Here is a 17,422-nt window from a genome sequence, read left to right as displayed (position 1 = left end):
TTCTTCAATCTGGTTCTATGGGAACGGTCTTCCCTGTCAGGGTCACGTGTTTTGAGACCACACAATGAAACCCCTAGCTCTGTAATTATGAGGATTTTAGCCTGAATTTCTGCATATGAATAATGAGATATGTATGTGTGTTCGTCCACTGTCTAAGTGGGTCATAAGCATGTGCTTCGTGTCTATATGCAATAAACTAGTTCAGATGTGTGTAGCTTCATTAATGGATGAATATGAACTTCATGTATAAACATGGCTACGTCATGATGTCAGTGATGACGCCATTGGTGTCTAATTTCCCAGTCGACCTTATCGATTGATGTCAATTCCATGTTATCCAAATCATCAGTTGGGTATGGTATGTATGGGTGTGTAAGAGGATACCGTGTTTCACACCTGCGATACATGGATGACTGCGATGATGATCCCAGGAGGAGGCACATGTGTCATTTCTCTGTCTTCATATCGAGAGTCGTGTGGGGGGAATGAGGGTCAGATTTTGCCCATCGTCTACAATCTCCCCTTTGGTCGATGAATCAGCCACTTTACCTACACAACTCCAAATGCTCATTTTCAGTTTTGGATGCCACACTTTCTTTATTACTCTGAGATGTCCATAGTACGTAAAAGGCAAACAAGTTCCCAATTAAGGAACTCATGTCCCCTGTCCATAATACTTGCCATGATCATCCAGGCTCTGTGTGATATAACTGCAGTCTCTGTCAGGGGTGCACTAAACCCATTCCCCCCAATAGTCACATGTGTTGTAAGGGTACTCGAACATTGCTCCTATCAGGAACAGACAGCACTGTGTCAGTTGTGTTTTTAATGTATTTCCTGCTTTTGTCTCCTTATCTTCTTCTGTCTCTATGTCAATCAGCACCTTCATCCCTAAAGTCTTCTTAGTTGTTTTTCTACACTGTGCTATTATTATCCTGATGACACAAAGTATTAGCAACACTAGTACTAATGGTGACACCAGTACCTACTGTCCATTCTCTATCCATTTTGGCATCCATGAGAATATGTATGATAGCCAACCTTCATATTTTCCAACATTCTTCGCTTCTATCTCCATCTTTGTATGAACCTCAGAATGCCTGGTGATGGTCTCTGTCAGCATCCCATTATCTTTGCCATTGGCAGATATGAATGTACAGCAGGAAGACCCAATCTTGGTGCAAATGCCTCCTTCAATGGCTGTGAGGATATCCAGAGCATTTCTGTACTGGATGGCCATTAGTCTTACCGCTCTCAGCTCTTCCTTGATGGCGTAGAATCCTTTGAAGGTTGAGTTTATTGTCTGCATCAGCTCCCAATGGCTATTCTGGAGCCACTAGGCATTCGTGCATGTCTGCACTGCTGGAACAATGGGTGCAAATAATATCTCAGTTCTACTGAACAGTCTGTGTTTTGATGGCATTGCATCCAATGCCTTTTCCATGTCTAATGAGGCATAGTCACCTCTTCTTATTCTTGTCAGCTCTGCAGACCTCTTCCTTTTTTTTGCGGTTATCCATTTTAGGGAACCCTTCCATTTTGATGTCCTTCTGAGGCACTACTAATGTTGGGGTATTCAGATGTATGAATGAACATATTCCTGCCCAGATGGGTGGCAGCTGCAGGTATGCTTTTTGACCCACAGGCCCAGTAGTGATCCATAACTACTGCTGTCCCGACCTTCATGCCTGGTATCTTTAAAATCTGTTTGCATCCTTCATTCTCTCCAACCTGTACTTCTCCATCATTCTGGAAACATAAAGCAGCTCCTTTGAGCTTTATGATGGGCATGGCTCCTGCTTCATTTTCAACCATTGGGAGTAATCTGGTGCTTGCTTTCCATTCCTTAAGGCACTTGTCATTTTCCTCCTGTACTATTTTCAATGGAACTGTTAGGAGAGCATGTGCTTTGCTACTAACTACTTCCTCTTTCCATCCTTCTGAGGTGTATACTTGTCTATACACCAGCATCTGTGGTCTTTCCCAACATCCTGGTATTCCTTCTATCTCTGTGTGTACTGTTTTAGGACACTGTAACTCCTTTTGTGTCACTGTTTGTACTTCTCCTTCGTGCGGTCCTTCTGTGATAGACTCTATACTTGTATCTGCATTCCAGTAATTGTCTAACATTTCTTGAGTCTTTATATAGTTATCTTCATACAGGAACGTTTTCTTGGTCATCCACATTGGTGTTGCTCGTTTCCCCTGACATCGACCTCTTGTGGTGCAAAGTGATAAGTGCATGAGGCAATGTGCGCTTTCTGCTGGAATGTCATTTAACACAAACTTTCTGGAAGGGCTCATGGCATAGGGTATGAGAGAGCAGACATAAAAGGTCTCTTTGGTTTATTGTTTCCCCACCTTATCCATGTGGCTATACCACATGATATTCAATATATGGGCCAGATTCATTATATATGAATGTACCCGATTGAAATCTAGCTCTGCACTGCGCCTAATTCATTTTACCTTTGTAGCAGTGCTTGCTGCCGGCCTGGATATAGCTTCTGTAACAGTATGGACTGGGGTCACGTTAGTAAGGGTCAAAGCTTGTGCATGTGTAAACAACAATCTTTGTAAAATAAGGAGTGTAAAGAAGTCGAAACTGCCGAATGCACAAAACATTGCATTATATTTCCCATCTCATTATTGTGGGATGCTCCAGGTGTCTGTGGGTTGATGCTGAAAAGCCTAAAAAATGCCTTGTTATGTAGTTAGTATGTGCTAATTCAAGCTCTATGTCAGTTATATTGGGCGAGTGCTGCATAGGACAATCTCTCCCTCGTAAAGAAATAATGGATGGGTCTCCACTTGTCAAGTGTGGATAAGTGAAGGCTACGTATAAGAGAAATGCATGAAAAAGTAGTCTTGGAGGTATCATTCGCTCTGATTCTTTTCGTATTACATAATTAATAAAGCCTTCCTGGAATGAGTTACGTCTTTGAAAGATCATATGAAAAAAACTGTCTTTTACTTTCTCGATGACTGCCGCTTGTAAAGAAATGACAGTGGACCTAAGTTATGTGTATGTATTATTCCTTTTCGAGCTCTCTCACTTTGAATCTAGTTATCGGTGGCTGTGGTTCTTCTTCCTTGTCTTTGTCTTCTTCTTGCATCAAATTGTTTTCTTTTAGATGGGAAGAAGCCTCACCTCGGCAGGGCTTGACGTCTCCACTATAGTTCTAAACTTTTTTACCATGCAGTTTTACTGCGTTGTCCGTTGCCTTCTCGACAATGAATGGACGGTGGAACTGCAGTTTATACCACAGCCGCACAACATTTCTAAGTAATACAGTATCTCCCGGGGACAACAATGGCTGTTTCAAAAGTATCTCAGTTTTGTCAGTGCTGTTGTCGTCTTCACTGTTCTTCGACCTCTCCCCCTGCGCCTGCAGTTGACGAGAAATAAAAGATGCACAAGCCACGTATTTGTACATTTTTCTCCACAAACATTGGATGTTGCATTTGCGTCTGTCAGAGCCCTGGTGGGAGGAACCAGGGGAACTCACATATGCCGTCCTCTTACTAACTCATGGGGAGTTAAATGGTGGTCAGATCTGGGCTGATTTCACAATGTGAACAGTGCTAAAGGTAAGCAATAAAGTCGTCCTTTTTTCTAAGTTACCTTTATCTTGGCAATTTTCTCCTTGAGCAGGCCATTCAACAACTAAGAAAAACACTTACGGGTAAAGAAAAATCTTTGTGTTTAGCTTATCCTCAAGGGATGTGAAAGCCTTTCTGTCACTTACAATCACAGTATCACAAAAGACAGAACAAAGACAAAAAAAATTGCCAACAATTCTTGGAACAAGCAGTACTTCAATTGTGTTACCTATTCTAGCCCTGGCTGGAAGGACATCCTGACCATGCAGAGATCCTGTCCCTAGCGTGCGTGTGGTGGACCGCCTATCTCAAAGAGGATAGACAAGAGGGAAACTGCCCCTTACTCTACAATGAGTGGTCGGTCAGTGTTGCCCAATTCGAACGTGGGCTATCCCAAACAGAAACACACAGATGGTGTTTAAAAAGGGGTATGTTGGGAAAAAGGACACACAGCGGGGGATTTCCAAGACTTTATTCACCCTCCGTAGTGTGTGCTTTCCCTACCCATCTATAATCGTGCATGAAGCGAAAATGACTTGCGATTGCAAAAAATGTCTAAAAAAGAGTATGTATATAACAACTACTACAAAGTTGGTTTAAATGTTGTTGTATATTAAAAAAGCCCTCCTTTGTATCATATAGATACAGGGCAATGTAAAAAGGAATTATTCTCAAAAGGTGTCCTCTTTATACTAGAGACATCCGTCAGTTGTCAGGTCGAACGGTTTTGATGATGTATCTTGTTTGAATCATCCTCCTCAGGACCAATTCCTTATAATATTAGAGTTGATCTTCTATCCGCATGTAGTGGCGGAGCCCCACATCCCACCTGGGGATAAAAAGGGACCTATTTTACAGCCGGTTTTAAAGGAAAGTATATGTCTACTTATTGGGCATTTGTTCTTATTACAAAGAAACTTATTCATATTGTGACTAGACATTTTGGGACGGTGTACTTGCACCTGCCAGATGGGGTATATGTCGCACCCGTGGCGTAACATCCACTTCCTTGTGTACATGCTGTATGTCAATACATGGATGGGCTCCGCAGGCTGCCCATTCTCCCCAAAAGCATCCCCATGGTGAAGGAAGTGGGATGAGGGGAGGGCGTGCAGATATGGTAATTCTATCTGTGGTTTTGCGTGCATGCGCATATGCATATCAACAAAAGTGACCTCAGTATTTATTCATTGTCACTACTGTGTTGTTGTTTTTCTGTAGGTGGTACAACAGACGTGGGTGGAGCACTTTTGATGGTCACATAGGCTTGTCGTTATCCACAGTGGGCTACAAAACAGTAAAGCAAAAAGAAGAGGAATCGTCTTCATGCTGTTTTGTCTGTAGATGCTTTCAACTTTCTCAGCTTCACAGCGAATGCAGCATTACAACGAGTTAATGTTGCAAGATGACACTGCTAATGTGTCTAAAATATGTCGAGGTAATGGTATGGGCAGGTCATAGGTGGCCGTGACTAATCACTACCTGTTTGATAATGCACCCTGTGTAATGGGGGCGCACAGTTCATGGAGTGCTTGAATTTATGGATTCACTCCATCTACTCATTAAGAAATCCAGTCTGGATTGAAAGGGGTGTGGATGATTTGGAGTCTACGCTGCTTGCTCCCACTATTCTGCTGGAAGGAGGGTAGCGGTGAGATGCCTGGTGTTCTTTTGGAGATTATTACGATATTTTAAAGAGACTTGCTTAGGAGTCCAAAAACAATGTGGGGAGAGATCCACATATTGCGTACAGTCTGTGGTGTGTTATGTGCCTGTTTACAAAAATTGCGTGGACTTTCCTGTCAACGCCGTTAGAGTTGAGGGGCAGTGCACACGCTGTGTCTGTCACCTCCTATTGTGTTATGTGCCTGATCCCTGAACTTGTGGTCACTCGGGCATATAGATGTTATGTATTAAATAAAATCAGGCAAATTTCTGGGCTTACCTGTTGCCGCATCTGCGGAGTACTCAGGGCCGTGAGGCTCCATTTGGAATCTCACGCGTGAGTCTGCAAAGAAGGAAGGTATGTTGTACCTCCCTTGTTTATGCATTTCTTCCCTGCTAAACACAGAGAGGGGACTTGTGTTAGAATGGGTTTGTGTCGGCCATATTTAGAGCCTCGAACTGGGCCGATAGAAACACGATACTATGTCGGTCATTTTGAAATGGGGAGCAATTGCATGTATTCCAAGGCTATTTACATCTCTGCATCGAATTTGGTTACCATTTCTACCTGACAATAGGCAAATTCATGTATGGTTCAGGAGTATAAATAGTTATTGGATGAGGATACAAATGCAGATGAATGAACATATATAGAAAGGTAACAGTTATTGGACCATGGTCACTTAAAGTGTCAGTGTGTGTGAAGACCTTTCTTTTTAGAGAGGCTGCCCCCATCCCTCCGGGGGTGCCTAATTTTCATCATGCAGGGGCCAGAGATTGGGGTGTGCTTAATTCATCTGGAATTTTAGTGTGGATTATGTAGGTGAATAGTCCTAAACTTCATAGGTTATCAGATACCTAATACGTTGGGAGCAATAAAGGGAGTGGTGGAGATGTGTGTTGAAAGGGGACACCGGTGGCAGAGAGACGGCAGGGCTGTGAGGGCACACCTGCCAGATGTTCATTAAGTGATTTTTATTTTATGAAAGCCAAATCGTTCCATTGGATTTCCTCATTGAGCCCGTTCCTCACTGTGTCAAGGCGGAAAATCCAATTCTGTTCTCTTTTTAGGATAATGTTATTGGAGTTTCCGCCACTGGTTGGTCGTTTTATTTTTTCTAAGATGCTCCAACTGAATTGTTCCGCTGTATGATTTTTGTTGACGAAACGACCATGGGTTCTGTGATTTTTTTTTGTTCGAATACAGGACTTGTGTTCGATCAGATGTTTTTTATGGGTCTAGATGTCATGACAACATATTTCAAATCACAAGGACATGTGATCAAATAGACTACTCCCTTGCTATTACAATTACTAAATTGTCTCTGTTGCCATGGTGTCCTCCAGCCAATTTCCACACTCCGGCTTCTTGTCGTTTTTGTGCACATAATGCATGCCCCACATGGGGAATGTCCGGTGGATGTTGAAGTGCCCCATATTGTGTTCTCTTTTTCCAAGTTTGGTTCTTTCAAAGTGTGGACCAATATATCCCTGATGTTTTTCCTTCTCTTTATTGCAAAGAGTGGTAAAGGAATGGTCTGCTTCCCTGTATTAAGGATTGGCCACAACTTGGTAATTTCTTTTTTGAGTATGTTGAATGCTGGTGAAGAACTAAGGACCGCCGTGATCTTGTCAGCGCTGGTCTTCTTTGCATGATATTAGAGGGTACTCTCACGTCAGATATTTCTCGCTCTCTTCCGTGTATCATTGACTATCTTCTTTGGGTAGCCTCTTGACAGTAGTTGTTTTTTCATACCTGTTGATTGTGTTTGAAAATTGCTGATGTTGGTGCAGGTGCAGCGAAACTGTAAGAACTGCCCAAAGTGCAGATTGTCCTTCATGGCCCGCGGGTGATAGATAGCTGGTATATGCTAGTAAATCATTGCGGTCAGTCTTCTTTTTATAGACTCTTGATTTTAGGTGTCCCTCATGGGATGTGAGGTGGAGGTCTAAGAAGTGTGTTTCTTTTTTATCTGACGTTGATCCATAGATTGAATGTAGCTAGATCTGCTTGTGTGCCTTCAAAGATCATAAAAATATCATCTATGTTGCGCTTCATGTTTTGATTTTACCATGGAATGGGTTGGAGTTGGGGTATATGAGCTCCTTCTCGAAATATTCTACATAGAGATTCGCTAGGCTCAGTGTGAATGTGGCACCCATTGCAGTCCCAGAAATTTGTTGGTAAAAGGTGTCATTTCATGTAAGAAGTTTTTTGTTAATACAATCTCTGCAAGTTCATTAATAAAAGCTGCCTTTCCTCGTGGTAGATTTTTTGTCTCCAGGTGTCTTCGCACCATTTCTATAGTTTCCTGTTGTGGTATGCTCGTATAAAGAGCCTCCACATCAAGAGTAACTAACCACTGTGTTTCTTCATTGAAGGCAAGACTGTCAACTAAGACCAACATGGCTGTGGAGTCCATCACATAAGATTCCATTTTGGAGATATCGTCTCTCAGAAAGACATCAACATATTCTGACAGTGGTTCTAGGATTAATTGTATCCCAGACCCTGTGGGTCTTCCTGGGATGGGAGTCTATCCCTTATGCACTTTCGGCAGAGCGACAAACGCCAGTAGCCTAGGGTAGTCAGGCATGAGGAACATGGCTTTGTGTTCTTTTGTACAATTGTCATGGATGAAAGGTAACCTGGTCTCTATTTCTTCCAATTTTTTTTAGGATTTCCTGTTCGAAGATGGTGGATTCTACAGTATGACTGTGAGAGGGTAGCAGGAAGCAGGATGGTGGTCGTAGCCCGGTCCCTGTATCTGGTGTTTCACTAAATTTGTCAGCAAAGAACTGTTTGAGCCGGATTTTTCTCATGAGTTGTGTTAACTCAATGCGTGTTTGGAAGGCATCATATCTAGCGGTAGGTACAAAGGAAAGTCCCTTTTGGAGAACCTGTGTCTCGGCATTGGTCAATTGGTGTTATAAAAAATTCATGATCAGTGAAAGTTCGGTTGGGGGAGGGAGGGTTGGCCTCTGTTCCATGTAACTCTTAGAGAGAAAGTTTGCCACCTTGGCCGCCCTCGGTTTGACCTACCTCGGCCTAAAAAACGTATTACGTATCCGATAACCTAGGAGGTTTAGGACTATTCACCTACAGAATCCACAGTAAAATTTCAGATGAAGTAATCGCACCCCGATCTCTGGCCCCTGCATGATGAAAATTAGGCACCCCCGGAGGGATGGGAGCAGCCTCTCTAAAAAGAAAGGTCTTCACACACACTGACACTTTAAGTGACCATGGTCCAATAACTGTAACCTTTCTATATATTTTCATTCATCTGCATTTGCATCCTCATCCAATAACTATTTATACTCCTGAACCATACATGAATTTGCCTATTGTTAAGTAGAAATGGTAACCAAATTCGATGCAGAGATGTAAATAGCCTTGGAATACATGCAATTGCTGCCCATTCCAAAATGGCCAACATGGACCCAATCTCGGCCCGTTCGAGGCTCTAAAAATGGCCTACATGGACCCAATCTAACACAAGTCCCCTCTCTGTGTTTAGCAGGGAAGAAATGCATAAACAAGGGAGGTACAACATACCTTCCTTCTTTGCAGACTCACATGCAAGATTCCAAATGGAGTCTCGCTGCCCTGAGTCCTCCGCAGTTGCGGCAATAGGTAAGCCCTGAAATTCGCCTGATTTTGTTTAATACAAAACATCGATATGCCTGAGCGACCACAAGTTCAGGGATCAGGCACATAACACAATAGGAGGTGACAGACACAGCGTGTGCACTGCCCCTCACTCTACCAGTGTCGACAGGAAAGTCCACGCGAATTTTGTGAACAGGCAGATAACACACCACAGACTGTACGCAATTCGTGGGTCTCTCCCAACATTGTTTTTGGACTCCTAAACAAGTCTCTTTTAGAATATCATAATAATCTCCAAAAGAACACCAGGCGTCCCACCGCTACCCTCCTTCCAGCAGAATAGGGGGAGGAGGCAGTGCAGACTCCAAAACCACCACAGCCCTTTCAATCCAGACTGGATTTCTTAAAGAGTAGATAGACTGAATCCATACATTTAAACAATCCATTAACTCTGTACCCCCATTACACAGGGTGTATTATCAAATAGGTAGGGATTAGTCACGGCCATTTATGACCTGCCCATACCATTACCTCGACATATTTTGGACACATTAGCAGTGTCATCTTGCAACATTAAGTTGTTGTAATGCTGCATTCGCTGTGAAGCGGAGAAAGTTGAAAGCATCTACAGACAAAACAGCATGAAGACGTTTCCTCTTCTTTTTCCTTCACTGTTTTGTAGCCCACTGTGGACAACGATGAGCCTAGGTGACCATCAAAGGGGCTCTACCCACGTCTGTTGTACCACCTAAAGAAAAACAACAACACAGTAGTGACAATGAATAAATACTGAGGTAACATTTATTGATATGCATGTGCGCATGCATGCGAAACCACAGATAGAATTACTGTATCTGCACCCCCTCCCCTCACTCCCCTCCTTCACCTTGGGGATGCTTTTGGGGAGAATGGACAGCCTGCAGAGCACATCCATGTATTGGCATACAGCATGTACACAAGGAAGGGGATGTTACGCCACGGGTGCGACACATAGCCCATCTGGCAGGTGCAAGTACACCATCCCAAAATGTCTAGTCACAATATGAATATGTTTCTTTGTAATAAGTACAAATGCCCAATAAGTAGACATATACTGTCCTTTAAAACCTGTCTGTAAAATAGGTCCCTTTTTTTCCCTAGGAGGGATGTGGGACTCCGCCACTCCATGCGGATAGAAGATCAACTCTAATAATATAAGGAATTGGGGGCGTGGCTAACCGCCATGTAGAGCGGACGTGTCTCCTGAGAGCTCCGCGCTGATGTGCCATGATAAGCTGTCTTTAAGTGACTTTAAAGTGCTCCGGAACCCTACAAGTTGCACCATCCGTGGCAGAACCTCCTCGGCAACTTTTGCACCGTCTCCCAAGCAAAGCAGAGGCGGCTAACACCCCTATCCGGCGAGCGAAGAAGGTCACCGATCGGATTCAAAACGGTGGCTCCCGCGCCCTGATCCCTTGAAAGGCCGGAGCGCACTATCATCGCTGGCGATGCTGCCCGCCGGCGGGAGGAGAGGATCCTGAGCTGCCGACTTGCGCTGGACCCCAACGAGGGGACCGAACAGCTACAATCATCGATTGAGAGGACCGATCCGGACGTCCTGACCGGACCGCGCCCTGCCTGCGGCGCGCGACCGGGCTTGGGTGTGCCCTGGACAGTCGAGAGGGCCCCCGGCGTGAGCGGTGGCCGACTGGTACCGCAGTGGTAAGCAGGGGCGGCGGAGGACCACCCCGGACACCTACATCGGAGGCAGGGTGAGGGGGGCCTATTCTACCCCCTGCGCCTGACTTTGCCGCTGGTGGCAACACAAGAACTTGGGCTGGCCTCCTCGAGGCGTTGTGACCCCCGCTGTCTTCCTTCCCCCGCCTGCTGATCCTTCACCGGGGGGAGGTGTGGGCGAAAACACCTGACCCCTGCCTGCTGATTGACGCTCCGGCGGACCGCTAGGCCCACTCCTAGGCCCCCATCACTTCCCAGCTGACGGTGGAGGGGGCCGACCGAGCCTGCCTGATCCAAGATACATTTGTTTCCCGAAATCGGCCTGCTACCCCGCTGCTTCTTAACATCGCCCTGTTGGCCCTGCGACAGGAACGAGACCTAGCGGCCTCTCGATTGCGCCCCAGGCATTTTCGGTGCGGGAAGGCCCTGTGTTGACGACATATCCAGCAGGAACAGCAGGCCCAAGCAGCAGCGCCAGACCATGATGGACACCTTTGCAGCCTGTGAATCCCCGAATCCTGAGGGCACAAACAAAGTGGCCCCGGATGCTCAATCTAACCCCACGGCGGCTGCGGCTTCAGAGCCTAGCAACACCCAGATACTCGAAGCCATCAAGCTTTTCCAGGCAACAATGGAAAACAAAATAGATGCCGTTGCCACAGACCTGGGCCTCCTGCGTCAAGAGGTCCGCTCCCTGGCCGGCAGGACTGAGGCGCTTGAAACACAAGTTCGGGAAAACACTGAATCCAAAACTCACCTTCTTCGAGACGTCGGCGAGCTTCAGCAAAGGGTCAAAAACTTGGAGGACAGAGCCGAAGAGGCAGAAGGAAGGGCTCGCCGGAACAATATACACCTTCTCGGTTTGCCAGAGGGTTCCGAAGGCTCCGACCCCACTAACTTCATAGAGACCCTCCTGCTACAAGAGGTGGGAGCTGGCAAACTCTCCCAGGGCTTCACCATCGAGAGGGCCCACAGATCCCTGGCCAAGAAACCACCGCCGGGTGCCCCACCCAGGCCGGTGATAGCGAAAGTTCTCAACTACAGGGACCGTGAGGTCATTCTGGCCTTTTTCCGAGCTGTTCATACACACTAAGGCCAGATTGAAAGCCGCCGGGCTGCGTTATATGCTCCTGTATCCTTCCAAACTTAAAGTACTACATAACAACAAGGCGCACTTATTCGACACCCCGGCCCAGGCCAGGGACTGGATGGACGGATTACAGATCCCTGATATTGAGGAAAGGAAACGGAGACCGAGATAACGATCCTCCTGTCATTTAGGGGGGAACTATATTTGCTTGAACCGTTACACAGCTGAATGGATCCTCCCCGCGGAGACCCGGAGTCCTTGTTCACTCCACCCCCTGACTGTTTTCCCCCTTTTTTGGGTACAGATTGTTTCCCCCCTTTTTGGGGTACATATAACCGCCCATAGGGCACCTGGAGACCGATGCACGGTCCAACGGAGCAGAAACGGGACAGTCATAACGAGGGTAACCTCGCTGGGCCAGTTCTATGTTTTGAGTTTTATTCACAGTTAAGTAGGGAGGGTGGAAATACGGGAGTTTTTGTACACGTTTTTGCACAAGTTGGGGACACGCACTGGGACATATCGAGACCACGGGAACAATTCACATGCAACGCAGCACCTCCTAGATTCAGAGCTCCACCCGCTACACAGAATAAACCACACCACACCTATGGCTGACACAATAAGGGTCGTTACCTGGAACGTCAGGGGCCTGAACAGCTTTGTTAAACAACGACGGGTCCATACTTACCTGAAAAGTTGCAAGGTCGGAATCGCCATGCTGCAGGAAACTCACTTAATACCCAAGAAACTGGAAGCCCTGGCAAAAACTTGGCGGGGTACCCTAACAGGTTCGACTTACTCCTCCTACGCCAGGGGAGTCCTGATTTGGATTGCCCCCACTGTTCCTTTCAAACTCACTAGCACTAAAACAGACAACGAGGGTAGGATGGTGGTGGTGTGTGGTTCCATAGAGGGCAAAGAGGTTTGCTTGGTCAGTACTTACGCACCCAACCATGACACGACTGCCTTCTTCCATTCCCTTCATGCGCGACTCAGCCCATATGCGGACAGAATTATGATATGGGGGGGTGACCACAACTGCACCCTTGATCCTCTACTTGACAGATCTGATAACAAACACGACCGACCCTCCCCCCCAGCCAAAATACTTTCCAAACTAATCCAACAGTTGCAACTCAGTGACCTATGGAGGGTCCAGCACCCTGAGCAACGGGAGTACTCCTTCTACTCCCCACCCCACGCTGTACACACCAGGCTGGATTACATCTTTCTCAGCCTAACGCAACAGTCCATATTTGTTGATGCGCGCTACCTGCCCAGGGTGCTGTCGGATAACTCTCCCCTTCTGGTAACCTGGGAGGTGTTTCCGCCCACACCCCCCATACCCACATGGAAGCTGAGGTCTGAGGCCCTACTTGACTCTGCATTCAAGGAACGCATAAAAGATAGCACTGAAGAATATTGGCAAAATAATCTGCATAGCGTTAGACACTTGAGCACAACTTGGGAAGCATATAAGGTGGTCATGAGGGGCGAGATGATTGCAGCAGTTGGGGAGCCCAGAGATCTCTTACATCCTCGCTTGAGCACGCAGAAAGGGACCTGAGTACGCTCGAAGGTAGGGCTGACCCATCCCCTGACCACTTACAAAAAATGGCCAAAGTCAGACAAACCTGCCTAACTCATTGGGAATCCCTTGGTAAACTGAGTTATGCCAAGCACACAGAAAGAATCCATGCCCTGGGAGACAAGCCTGGGAAACTCTTAGCTTGGCTCTATAAAAGGGAGACCCCCAGGCCACCCATCTGCCACATACTCACCCCCGACGGCACGGCCGTACATACCCAACAAGAAATAAATTCGGTCTTTACTGACTTCTATCGTAACCTGTGCTCTGAAGCCCTGCCCCCTATGATACCAGGATCGAGGACGCCCTTGACGCCATCGACCTACCTAAACTAGACCTGCAATTAGCTGAGACCCTTGATGAGCCCGTCACCCCCAACAAGGTCAGGGTGGTAATCAGAATGCTACCAGCTGGGAAAACCCCGGGTTCGGATGGGCTCTCGGGGGAATTCTACAAGACCTATGAGGAAACTCTTGCCCCAATATTGGCCCAGGTCTTTAATGAGGCCTTTGAGCGTAGCATCCTCCCGGACTACATGAACGATGCCATGATTATACCCTTGCTTAAACCGGGGAGGGACGGGGCAGAACTGCGCAGAGTTATCCCTCTGTTGATTCATCAGGACCAAACGGGATATGTCCCAGGGCGCTCCATCACTGAGAACCTGCGCAGGCTGCATCATGTTATCTATAGCACTGAGGGAAGCCGCAGAAACTTGCAGTGGCATCACTTGACGCCACTAAAGCTTCTGATTCGGTGAGGTGGGACTGGCTGTATGCCACCATGGCCAGAATGGGGATAGGCCCTGTGTTCCCTAAGTGGACCCGGCTGGTTTACACCAGCCCCACTGCGAGGGTACATACCAACAAAACCTATTCCGCTAAATGGTCCCTACACAGAGGCCAGGGGTACCCTCTGTCCCCCATGTTATACTTCCTTGCCGCTGAACCAGTGGCGGCCTACCTGAGACAGGAATATGGAGAGGGTGGCATTAAGATAGACGGGGTGACCCACCTCATCTCTATGTATGCTGACGACACCCTATTGTACCTACGGGACCCTGAGCACATCCTTCCCTACATCTTGATCTTGGAAACCCTGGACTGTTTCCACAAGCTCACCGGTATCCAGATCAATAGGAGCAAGTCTTGCCTTTATCCTCTCGCAGCACTCTTCACCGATGAATACAGGTCCCTCCCCCCTCTGGATCTCGAATGGCACCTTCAAATACTTGGGGATAACTATACACTGCAACCCAGCCACCGAACACATCCTTAATACCGTAAGGGCCAAAGACTCTCTCACGGAAATCTATGGAGTTTTGGGGCCGGCTCCCGCTTTCGATGGCCGGGAGGGCGGGACTCCTCAAAATGGTCGCCCTTCCCTGCCTATTACATAACTTCACTAACGTCCCCTTCAACATCCCCCCCTCTTTTTTCAAAGATCTCAACAAACTCTGTAGGGGCTTCTTTTGGCAGGGAGGCATGCACAGGGTGGCATTAGAGACCCTCCAAAGACCATCCGAGAGGGGCGGACTTAAGATCCCCAACTTTGAGCTGTACTTCCTCGCCAGCCAGCTGAGACATGTCACGCAGTGGATGACAAATGAAAGCACGACAGACACTCGCCTCCTTCAGCCGGCTCTCCGCCGGTTGTTACTCAGAGACATACTGTGGGCCGGGGAGGGTGCTACGAGTCACTGCCCTTACCTCGCCAAGCTCAGGATCCGGCTTTGGAAAAGGGTCTTCAAACTGGTCGGGTTGGACGACCTGTTCTCCCCACAGATCCCTATCGCTGCACTCTTGGTCAATCACTCTTGGGGGCATGTCGAAACCCGTACACAATGGGAGCCCCTTGGGGTGGCCATGCTGGGGGACTTGATTCAAGAACAGGAAATACTAACTTTTTCGGAACTCTGTGAGACCACGGGCCTCCCGGCAGGACAGTTCCTGTTGCACAGGGTGGTTGTACAGGCCTTTTGCAGAAGATGGCCGGTCGCAGCTGACCTGACTGAGGAGAACGAATGCATTGAAATGATATTGAACTCCGCCGAGGGGGGCCATGAAACCTCACGAATCTACGAAGCCCTGTTATGGGGTACGACCAGGGGAGACCTCAAATGTAGGAGTAGGTGGGAAACTGAACTGGGCCTCGTCTTCGAAGACAAAGATTGGGGTGACATAACCCACTATCATAAGAAGGTCTCCAGGAACGCCCGCTTACAGCTCATTCAACTGTATATCACCAATAGAGCGTACCTCACACCGGAAGCCATATCGAGATTCACGGTAGCTGGAACCCAGTCATGCCCCAAATGCAGTGAACCCAGAGCGGGAATGACTCACATGTTCTGGGGCTGCCCAGTAATCAGGGAGTTCTGGTGACAAGTGAAGGACAGAGTGGCTGGCGCAGACATCGTAGTTGAGGTGGACGAGCCTACGGCCTGCATCCTTGGCAAATACAGGCGAAACAGGAAGAACAAACCACTATCCAAGCTCACTGACCTTATATACATTACAGCCAAAAGACGTATTGCCATGGGGTGGAAAAGCCCCAGAGGTCCACATATGCCCCTATGGTGGGGTGACCTCACGAAGTGGATCATAGCTGAAACCGCGGCATGGGAAACAGCTATTCATGTGCAAAGACTGGATTCCAGCAAGGAACTACACTGCTGGGTGGCCCTGACGGTGCCCTTGCTCCACCCTGAGGCGGATGATACGGAGCGGAGTGGAGAGAGTTGCCCGGATACGGGCACGAACTAGAGAGGAACAGTGAACTCACCGTGGTCTTGGGGGGGGGGTTTGGGTTGTTTTCTTGATATGCTTAACCAATCGCCATTGATGTTTTTCTGTACTCTTTGTTTATTTCTTGTTATGAAACCAATAAAAATATTTAAAAAAAATAAATAAATAATAATAATATAAGGAATTGGTCCTGAAGAAGATGATTCAAACAAGACACATCATCGAAACCAGTCGACCTAACAACTGTTGGATGTCTCTAGTATAAAGAGGACACCTTTTGAGAATAACTCCTTTTTTACATTGCCCAGTATCTACATGATAGAAAGGAGGGCTTTTTCAATATACAACAACGTTTAAACCAACTTTGTAGTAATTGTTATTTATACTCTTTTTTAGATATTTTTTGCAATCACAAGTCATTTTCACTTGATGCACAAAAATGACTTGTGATTGCAGTATAGATATACTATATAGATGGGTAGGGAAAGCACACACTACGGAGGGTGAATAAAGTCTTGGAAATCCCCCGCTGTGTGTCCTTTTTCCCAACATACCCCTTTTTAAACACCATGCGTGTGTCTCTGTTTGGGATAGACCACGTTCGATCTGGGCAACACTGACCGACCGCTCATTGTAGAGTAATGGGCAGTTTCACTCTTGCCTATCCTCTTTTAGATAGGCAGTCCACCACACGCACACTAGGGATAGGATTTCTGCAGGGTGTCCTTCCAACCAGGGCTAGAATAGGTAACACAATTGAAGTACTGCTTGTTCCAAGAATTGTTGGCAAATATTGTTTAGTCTTTGTTCTGTCTTGTGTGATACCATTCAACAACTCACACAACCGTTCACTTGCGGGTGATTGGCACAGGACAATTTGTGCTGTATCCTCAGAGTTGTGATATGCTCAAAAGTCTCATTCACGAAATGAGGTCCATTGTCAGACCGCAGGACTTCACATACCACCCATCATGGGAACACCTCTATCATGAGGTAAATTGCAGCCCTGAGGGCATTGGGTATTAACAGGGACCGGCTTGGATACATCACGTAAACAAACACATGACCACTATAGCCTTGCACACCTGGATCATATCAAGATAGTCTATATAGAGATATTGGAAGGAACCAGTCGGTCATGGTATGGCTCCTCTCACTACATGTTATGTATGTCCTGAAGCAAATTCTTTACACTTTACACCGTTCTCCATAAATGCAGCTACATGTTCCGCCATATTAGGACAGAACCATTCTTCCCCCATGCATGCAGAAAGTACCTCTTTACCTCCCCTGAAATTTCACTATTTCTGCAGCTGGCAATGTGTTGTAGTCTTCCATTAAAATCATGTTGCCCACATGAATATGTGTGTTTGATGGGGTATCAAAGTCTGTTATGT

The sequence above is a fragment of the Ambystoma mexicanum genome, chromosome 7q (assembly GCF_040938575.1).
Source record: "Ambystoma mexicanum isolate Mex_15411 chromosome 7q, UKY_AmexF1_1, whole genome shotgun sequence".
Classification (NCBI taxonomy): Eukaryota; Metazoa; Chordata; class Amphibia; order Caudata; family Ambystomatidae; genus Ambystoma; species Ambystoma mexicanum.
Note: the sequence above shows the minus strand (reverse complement) of the source record.